Source organism: Apteryx mantelli, chromosome 14 (assembly GCF_036417845.1).
Source record: "Apteryx mantelli isolate bAptMan1 chromosome 14, bAptMan1.hap1, whole genome shotgun sequence".
In the NCBI taxonomy this organism is placed as follows: domain Eukaryota; kingdom Metazoa; phylum Chordata; class Aves; order Apterygiformes; family Apterygidae; genus Apteryx; species Apteryx mantelli.
This window is the reverse complement of record NC_089991.1, coordinates 2,567,228-2,575,771: the sequence shown is the minus strand read 5'-3', so window position 1 is coordinate 2,575,771 and position 8,544 is coordinate 2,567,228.

Below are 8,544 nucleotides of genomic sequence, written 5' to 3'. Positions count from 1 at the left end.
CTTTTACTGCACAATTTTCTCATCTTTTACCTCTTTCTCAGTTTTATTCACCGTTTGCTTTTCAGTTGATGTTCTACTCATCTCCCCCCACCGTGCCAGTACGCATTTCCCTCTGTGCTCCCCGGCATCCCAGGAAGCTAGCTCTGCTCCTTCACTACTTCCCTGCATCCTCTCTGCGCCATTGAAGCTCTTCCTCTGGTTACCTGCTGCTAACTCTCCTGGCACTCTCTTCCTATGCTCCCCTCCCATCTGAGCTGGAAGTAGGGAATATCTCCGGCCCTTTTGAGTATCTCCCTCCTAGCTGGCTCTCTTTCCTGCTCCGTCTCCCCTCCCTCTGAAGCTTGTCACTCTTCACACTGGGTTCTCTTGTATCCAAAGCCCCTTTGACAGGACAGTTACAGACAGAAATACCCACTGCAAGGTTCACAGCAGGCCCCTTTTCCGAGATGCTCTCCCCCTGTTCCCAGCTGACAGGGGGGCTCTCTAGCTCTTTCCCATCACCCACTAGTTTCATTCCCTTTCCCAGCTCTCTCTGCTGCAAGTCTGTCATGGCACAGTTGGGAGAGGAGACTTTTTTGCATTCAGAAACAGCCTCAGCACATGGGGAAACAATTTAGGCCATTTGTAGGTATGCGGTCACCCATCAGAGACACTGTTTTCTCATGTTCTTTGGAGCTATTGCCAATTCAGAGAGGAGCTCTATGTTTTTCCCTACACATGAAGAACACTTTTAGACTTTTTTTCTCCCTTTTTGGGGGGAGTCTCTGCAGATGTCCCTTAAGCTCTGTGATTCTGGGGCCCTCCTTGCTCCTGTCTCCCACATAGTAGCACCAGCTACCCCCTCTGCTTGCAACAAGCAACCTTGGATCAAAAAGATGTAGTGCCAGAGCGTGAAGCTGGCAGTAACGTCACGGTTCTTTTTTTTTATGCTGGCAGGAGGTTACACCAGACCTGAGGAGTGCACAGGCTTGAAGGCAGGGAAGAGCAAGATGGGGAAATGCACCATCCCTCCCCCACCACAGGTCATCCTTACCTTAGCAAACCCCAGCTCTGCACATCTGTCTTAAAAAAATGTTTCCCCAGGTGGCAGATATCACTGAGTGTGACGAAATGATCTTGTGCACCTGAAAGCAGAAGTTAAGAAGCAGTGATAGAACTACTGCATTACCTGGTTACTCTCTTACATGTCAAACTGCTGATATGAATAGGACTTTCCTTAGGCATCAGCTAGACATGGATCATACTTGTGAGCAATAAAAGCTGCAAAAAGTAGGTAAAATGTCTTGTCTTTACTACAAATAATGCGCCAAGGAAACAAGGCCATTGCTGTTTTTCCCTTCTCCAAAAGGATATTGCATCGACTTATTGTAGGTAGACCACAATTATTTGGTGCTTATGGCTTGTCATATGGAAAAATATTTTTTCTGTCACATAAGTCATGCCGGTCACTTTGTCTTTTCAGCACCAACAGTGCCTGTTGAGGGGCAGCATGACCTACCTACCGACTGTCTCTTCTCCATAATAACACACTGATTATTTAAGGCAGTTAAGGAACTAGAACCAGTCACAGGTAAGAGAAGTTGGTATTTTATTAGCTAAGAATTTGTTTCTAATATCACTTGAGATATTTTAAGAGTTTTGTTCAAAGCAGAAATCCTTTATTTAGAAGAAAGCTGGTTTCTAGGAAACACTTCCTCCCCTCCAAGTACTGAACATTTTTTCAAACTATTCAATTTGCAACTGATTCTTTGGCTAACAGCTAGTCCAGCTGGATGGGATCAGACACAGCACTCCCCATGGTGTTTTCTAGATGCATTTTTTAGTTTACGTGGCACACAATGTATTTCAGTGGCACTTCCACCTACAGAGAACCTCTAGCAGAGGATATTCTACACTGCTGACAAGAACCTCAGCAAGGCTCACTTCTGACTCTACCATAAGACTTCAAGACAGCTGAAGTCAAGTCTAGGTGAGGGGAAGTGTCTGACAGTTCCAGCTTTGAAGAATTTCATTCTTCCTTTTCTTGGCACGGCTGCTGTTGGTCGTCTCACAAAGGCAATAAAACAATGGCTTTCTGTTACAGATAACAGCAGAAGTAGAGGTGGTCTCCAGATTACTACTAGTGTACCTAAGCCTACTAGTAGTAGCTGTATTTCTTAAAAATACCCTGAGTCCACTAGTCCTCACCTCCAGTTCAGTACTTTTAGATTCCTCCAACTGAAAATCATTAGGGCAGAAATGCTTCACTGGAGGACAAAGTGCTTTATTTAGCCACAAGGCTGTACAGCTCTCTCAACATTTGTCCAAGTGTATATATACATGAGTACATATAAACTCCATACAAATTCAGTCACTAGTCCCCTCTCATTGCTGAACTCTATTTTTTGCAGAGATGTTTGAAGCAGCAGTGCAGAATGTTTTTCTTTGGCATGAAAACACACTTGTGTTATTTAGTTCATAGAGCCTGTGTCAGTTCCTAGTAATTATTAAAATGTCTGTCTTTTTTCAAAATTAGGCCTGCTACAGTAGAAATGAAAAATTTTAACACTGGAAAAGAACTAATTTTAACCTGCAAAGAACTAAATCTAAAGGAAGTGACCAGAGTAAATAATGACACGGCAAAAATAATCCCCAAGTTGCAGACCAGTTGTGACTTTAAACATAGAAAGTAGATGGGTCAAGCATTCAGCTAACAGGCAATGGTTCTATCCATCTATCCAATCTGTCCATCTATCCAATCTATCCATTAGAAGCCCAGGAAGATTTTTTTCTGATGATGTACTTCGCATTTAATAATTTAACTTTAGAGTATCTAGCAAGGTTTTCTAAACCCTTATTTTGAGCAAATAGATTTCTTAGCCATTTATTTTTTGCAGGGTATCTAAGCAATGCTTCCTTCTATTTGTAAAAAGTAAAAATACTGGAAAGTAGACAGGCAGTTTCTTCAATGTTAATTTTTCCAGTTAGTCCTTGGAAATACTGTGCAGAATGATGTTAGAATAAGGGGGTATATTCTACTTTCATTCAAACTGATGTAAATCACTCAGTTCATCACCTTATCAGTTTCAGTATAGCTACTCCAAATATATATCAATGCCTGTATTAGGACTTGCCAAATTGGTTTAAGATATATGAAGGATTTGATCTTGCAAATATTTAGAAGAGGAGTGAAATTAACAGAACACTGCTCAAGTAACTCTGGGTATATTTATAGGACTGGGCCTCTAACTTCTTCCAAGTAATCAACTGAAGCAGCTTAACTGCTCTAATCTTGGTAAGCTCATTGCTAGGTTACAAAAATTATCTAACTTCAGAATCTTTAACTTTGTGTACTCTGCTCTACCTACCTGGATCTTGATATTAAGAAGTGTGGGTTTCCCAGCTTCAGTCAACGTCAGTGGGAGATGTGGTTGCCTATATCCTTATATCAAGATGGAGAGCCACGCTATGGTGTTTCTTTGAGAAACCTTAGTCCCTATTAGTGGCTGCCTTGAATAGCAACACCTCATGTTGAGCTGGCTTTATGAAACATTTCTTTGAGACAAAAAGCTTCTTTACCTGGTTTATCTATTGTCAGTTCCCATGATAATTTTTGTGCTAGTTCACTTTCGTGAAAAACAGAGCGGTGTCATTCAATCTTCCCAGAAATCGAGGAAATGATTTAGCCACAGGCTAGGCAAAATCATCATTTACCTGCTCACACCATCCTGCTCATGTCATTTCTGTTTTAAAGAGATCACAGGCACAGATGGAAGAGTATTTCACAAGTTATTTGCTGTTCCCTACAGCTTCTGTATCACAAAAAGGGTCATATTTTGTCCATCATGTGACGTTGATTACAGTGAGTGAGAGCTATTTGTTTTGCCCAAGTTGCCGAAAGGCCCCTGGGAGGCAGCAGTTGTCGTAGCTGGATTTCACATCTGTGGCCTAGGAATGGGTGGCTCACAGGAGCGTGTGCTCCTCCTTTGACCAGGGTCGCCAGCATCAGTTGTTGAAATCCAGAGGGACGCTAGGCCTACCAAAGACGTCAGGAGCTCTGTTAACATCTCAGTTTTGAATTTCTATGTACTACAAGTCTGGGTTCATCCACCCAACATGCCAACTTCTGAACTAGTTGCCTAAACTCCTTTCTAGTCAATGGAGAGAAGCAGACACTTCCAGGGCATGAATCATCTCCTCCTACAAGAGACATGCAGAGCAGTCAGACCTGCCATGCCCAGAAGTGCCTGTTCATCTCCCCTGACTGTAAAGAGAATATAGAGCTGTAGGCATCTGGCACTAGGTGAAACGAATCCCACCTTGGCAGCTTAAAACAAGTTTGACACTAACAAGCCAGACAACGCTAGAGAGGGAAGTGATACCTTTTACTTGAATAACAGAGAGTTGGGGGGAAAAGAATGCTTCTGAGTGTACTATCCCCACTTCAAATAGCAGGGAATTGGTTTTTGACAGGCTTATTGTTTAGAACGGCATCTCACAGCTTGGTAGTCTATAAGAAACACTTCTGACTTTCTGAACTTGGAGCTGCTGTTTATGAAACACATCAAACACAAAGCGCGACCGCAGACTGAGAACAGAACATTGGTAGGAGAGAAGAATGTCAAGTGTAGAAAGAGAGGCACTGACTGAGAAGATGGTTAGTAGGCAATTTCTGATCTCTGTGAAGCTGTGAGTTTGTGGTTTCCCAGGTATGATCTAAAAATGGCTTTTAATTATTAAATCATTTCCTCCTAACTGCTTGCCAATTCTTTTATTGACTAACATTTCAGAACAAAGGCAAAACTTCATCATGCAGACATTCATGCAAATTTGGGATCTACTCATAGGTTTAGCAGATTTTAAGGATTTGCAGGTTAAAGACTAAACAGGACAAAAATGACATGAAATTTCCAACAACAGAAATCCCATTGTTGAAGGCATTGTTCTGTGCTTGTGCTTTGTGCCCCAGAACAATGATCTTCAGTGTTTCAGAGACACCTGATAAGAATTTGATAGAGTTTGATTATTGATTCTGTAACACTTCGAAGGTCAGCATCATTCCACTTTAATGGACTGGCTGCATGTTCCTGATAAGTTTGGGCAAAGAGAGATGTTGTTCAGGGTGTTTTCATGCAAAGACTGTAATTTGCAGATTTTCTCTTCTGTGTTCCCAAGAAAGGTTCTCCAAAGACAGGGATGACATTGGGCAAAAGCAGCAAGCTTTGACTCAGAAAATAAAATTTTTCAGCCCCTGCAATTTGATTTGACTGAAATAACCCTTCAGGGATGTAATATATAATGAATTCTCAGACAGTAAAAACAAAGTTCTACACATTAATCCAGCATATTTTCATGTTAAGTGTCATTAACTTTATTTATCATAATAAACAACACTAGTAAATGAAGCTGATGTAATATTCAAAAAGGCCACACTGAAATTCCTTTCAATGTATTTTCAATAGAGCAGAGGGAAGGCAAGTGAGAAAGGAAACACTTACTGTTGTTGGGCCCCACATTGTTGGTTTCCACGTTGTTCTTTTCTTTTTTTTTTTTTTTTGCAGAATTGATGTAATAATTTAAATGTTTTCTTTCCCCCTGCTTTTTTAAGATGCTTACAAATTCCTCTTCCTAGGAACAAAACTCAGCTCCAGCAGCTCAGAACCTGTGAGGAGATACAAACATGACCTAGATGCAGCCTGCTCTTTGTGCATGAACAACTAAAACAGCAATCCAGGCATGCACAAACAGTGTGGAAAGAAGAGTCTGATGAGGATATGCCACAGGTGTCCAAGGGATTAACTTCTTTTAAGTTAGGAAACACAGTAACACTACTTTCAAAGAACAAAGTTATTCTCACAACTGATTATGAAAGAACCAGTATTGTAAGGTCCAATGTTCTTAAATGTTACCTGGTATTTACACTTCTTCCCTGATGTTTTCACTTGCTTTTGAAAGTTATAACATGGTTTGTCAGCATTTTTGGACTGGTTTCACAAAGAAGAGTACTACCATTTTGTTATACAGTAAAGTCTTTGAAGTTTTGAAGAAACTCAAAATACTTTTATCTAGCACTTCTAATCACTGTTCAGAGTCATCTATGGACAATTTTACTCATCTTACATGATTTTTACATATGAAAAAGATTTTATAGTAATATCTAATGACATGAAGTATAAGTCTACATCACAGATGCACACCATCACAATGTTATCATTTAATGTTGCTCTTGCATTTCTCGCAGCATGCAATAATATACCAATGGCTAATGAATTAACAAATCCCCACCGTGCATTCATGACTAGCAGAATGACACCTTCATCCCGGCATGCTTGTTTGACACTTGCTCCTTCACAGCTAGAAATCAGCACACTGACCAAATGTTTGGTTTCACTTTTGCTGCCAGTGGCCACTTGGGGCAAAATTGAACGAATAAGGACTGAAACATTACTTTGAAATCATGTTAAAGCATCCATGACACCAGCTTTCTCACTTGGAAGATTAGAGATGTCTTCAGTAACCGGCTGAGGCAGATCTCGTCAAACCTTAGAAACTAAGGGACTGAGCAAGAATTACTCTCTGCTGTTATTTCACTAAGTACTGCAAGATGTGGTCTCTGCCCTGTGCTCTGTAAAAAGCAGGTTAAATGAGCACCATCTATGGCCTTCTGATGCTTTCTTCTGAGTTTGAATGTACCTGAGCTTGTAAAAATGTTTCTTATGTACTATTTCAAAACCAAATACAACTTGCCATTTCCTATTTCCTGTTAGTAAAACCATGCTAGTTATCTAGAAAATCCAAGTTATAATTTACTCAGCGCAAAACACACAGATGATAAACCACAATGATAGAGCCTCTGCAAAGCTTCTTACTAAAAATACTGAGAGGTCTGCTGTTTTTCCATCACAAGCAATGCAATTAGAAGTGAGACATTCTGGGAAGGAATATTTGAAGATGTGAACATGTAACAATTCAGATGCTCAAGTCTTATTCAATTATAATCTTGACTCACTGAGAAATCTGAATTTCTATGCAACACGTTAATACAGATATTTGTCTCTTTTGAATGATTTATGTGATGCACAAACCCTTTCTTGCTTGAACTTGACAAAATTATTAGTACCCTTCCACCCAACAACCATGCCCTGAAAACATACTAGACAAGGCTGCCATAAATAAATGGTTCTTCTTTAAACACTTGGTGTTTCTGAACTCCCTCTACATCCTCCCAATCCCCAGGACAATGGGATGGGAAGCAAAATTCTGCAGGATGCAAAAAATATTAAAACTGTTTTTATCAAGCAGTTAGCAACCTCAGGCCTTTTGAATATAAAAGGTATTCCAAAGAGAGACAGATATTTCATTACAAGTTAAACGGAATCAGTTATCCATACAAGCACTGACAGAAACTCATTTTCATTGCTATTAAAAGACCTGGTCAAATAAAAAATGTTCTGTGCATTTGTGTTAATGATTTCTCAGCCTCTCTCCTTATTCGCAGGAGCACTTCTCAATAATCTTATTTATTTCTTCAGATAATCCAATAGGTGTCTATACCATCTCCTGCAAGAGATTATGCATGGAGAGGGCAGTTTCAGCTATTCCCACACTGTTCATTTTCATCTGCTCTATTCTCAGCCATTTAGAGTAGAGTCTCTGTGCTTTTCCCTCTGTCCCATGGCTTGAATTATGGTATTGTACAACTAAGCACAGAGCTTGTTCCCCTGCCTTGAACACAAGGGCTGTGGCAGAGTAGTTCTGCTAACTCCAAGGGACACTTCCTCCAAGTGAGGGCTGCAGAATCCAGTTGTATAGGACCACATAAATTTTTTAAAGGAGAATTCTTATCGGAGGTTGGTCAGTAAGCAGAGCCACAGCTGGGGTGATGGACTCGGTAAGAGATTTCTACCATTTGCTTTGGCAAGGGTAAAACTACATGAATAAGAGCTCAGTGACCTCATTCCCTTTGTCTGCTAATTAGAAACAGCTCACTCCCTTCTAAGCCAGAGCCAGAACAATTCGTGTGAGAGGGACAGTGGAAAGAAGATTGGAGCCAACTGTGATCGATCTGCTTGTCAAGAGAAAGAGCAAATGTTCCTGGCTGCTAGAGGTACTGGGAAATGCCACACTGAAAGAACATGAAACCTTTACCTGACAAAGGAGGACTCCTAAAATAGTCAGGGTTTCCTTCTTTATTGTCAGTGTCACATCCTACTAATACGTGCACAGATCGTTCCTTCCAAGAACAGAGCGAACACAGCACCCAAACTATTACAGCAATTAGGCATGAGAGCACTGCCTCTCTTGCCAAACAGACACAGCCCAGTACAGATCTCTCTTGCACCACATGAATCCCAGCTCAACCCTGGCTCTCCTGCCTTGTACCATGCAGCTCCAAGGCAAATCAGATCCTTCAGTTATTTCCCCTGTCCTGTCCAAACAGACAAGGGTGAGCATTCTGCACACACACCAAGCCTTTGCAATGCGTGTCCCACTGCAACACATACATAAAGACAAAATGAGACTGAACAGTGTCAATAAATTAACACTCTTTAGGAAGTGACAGAC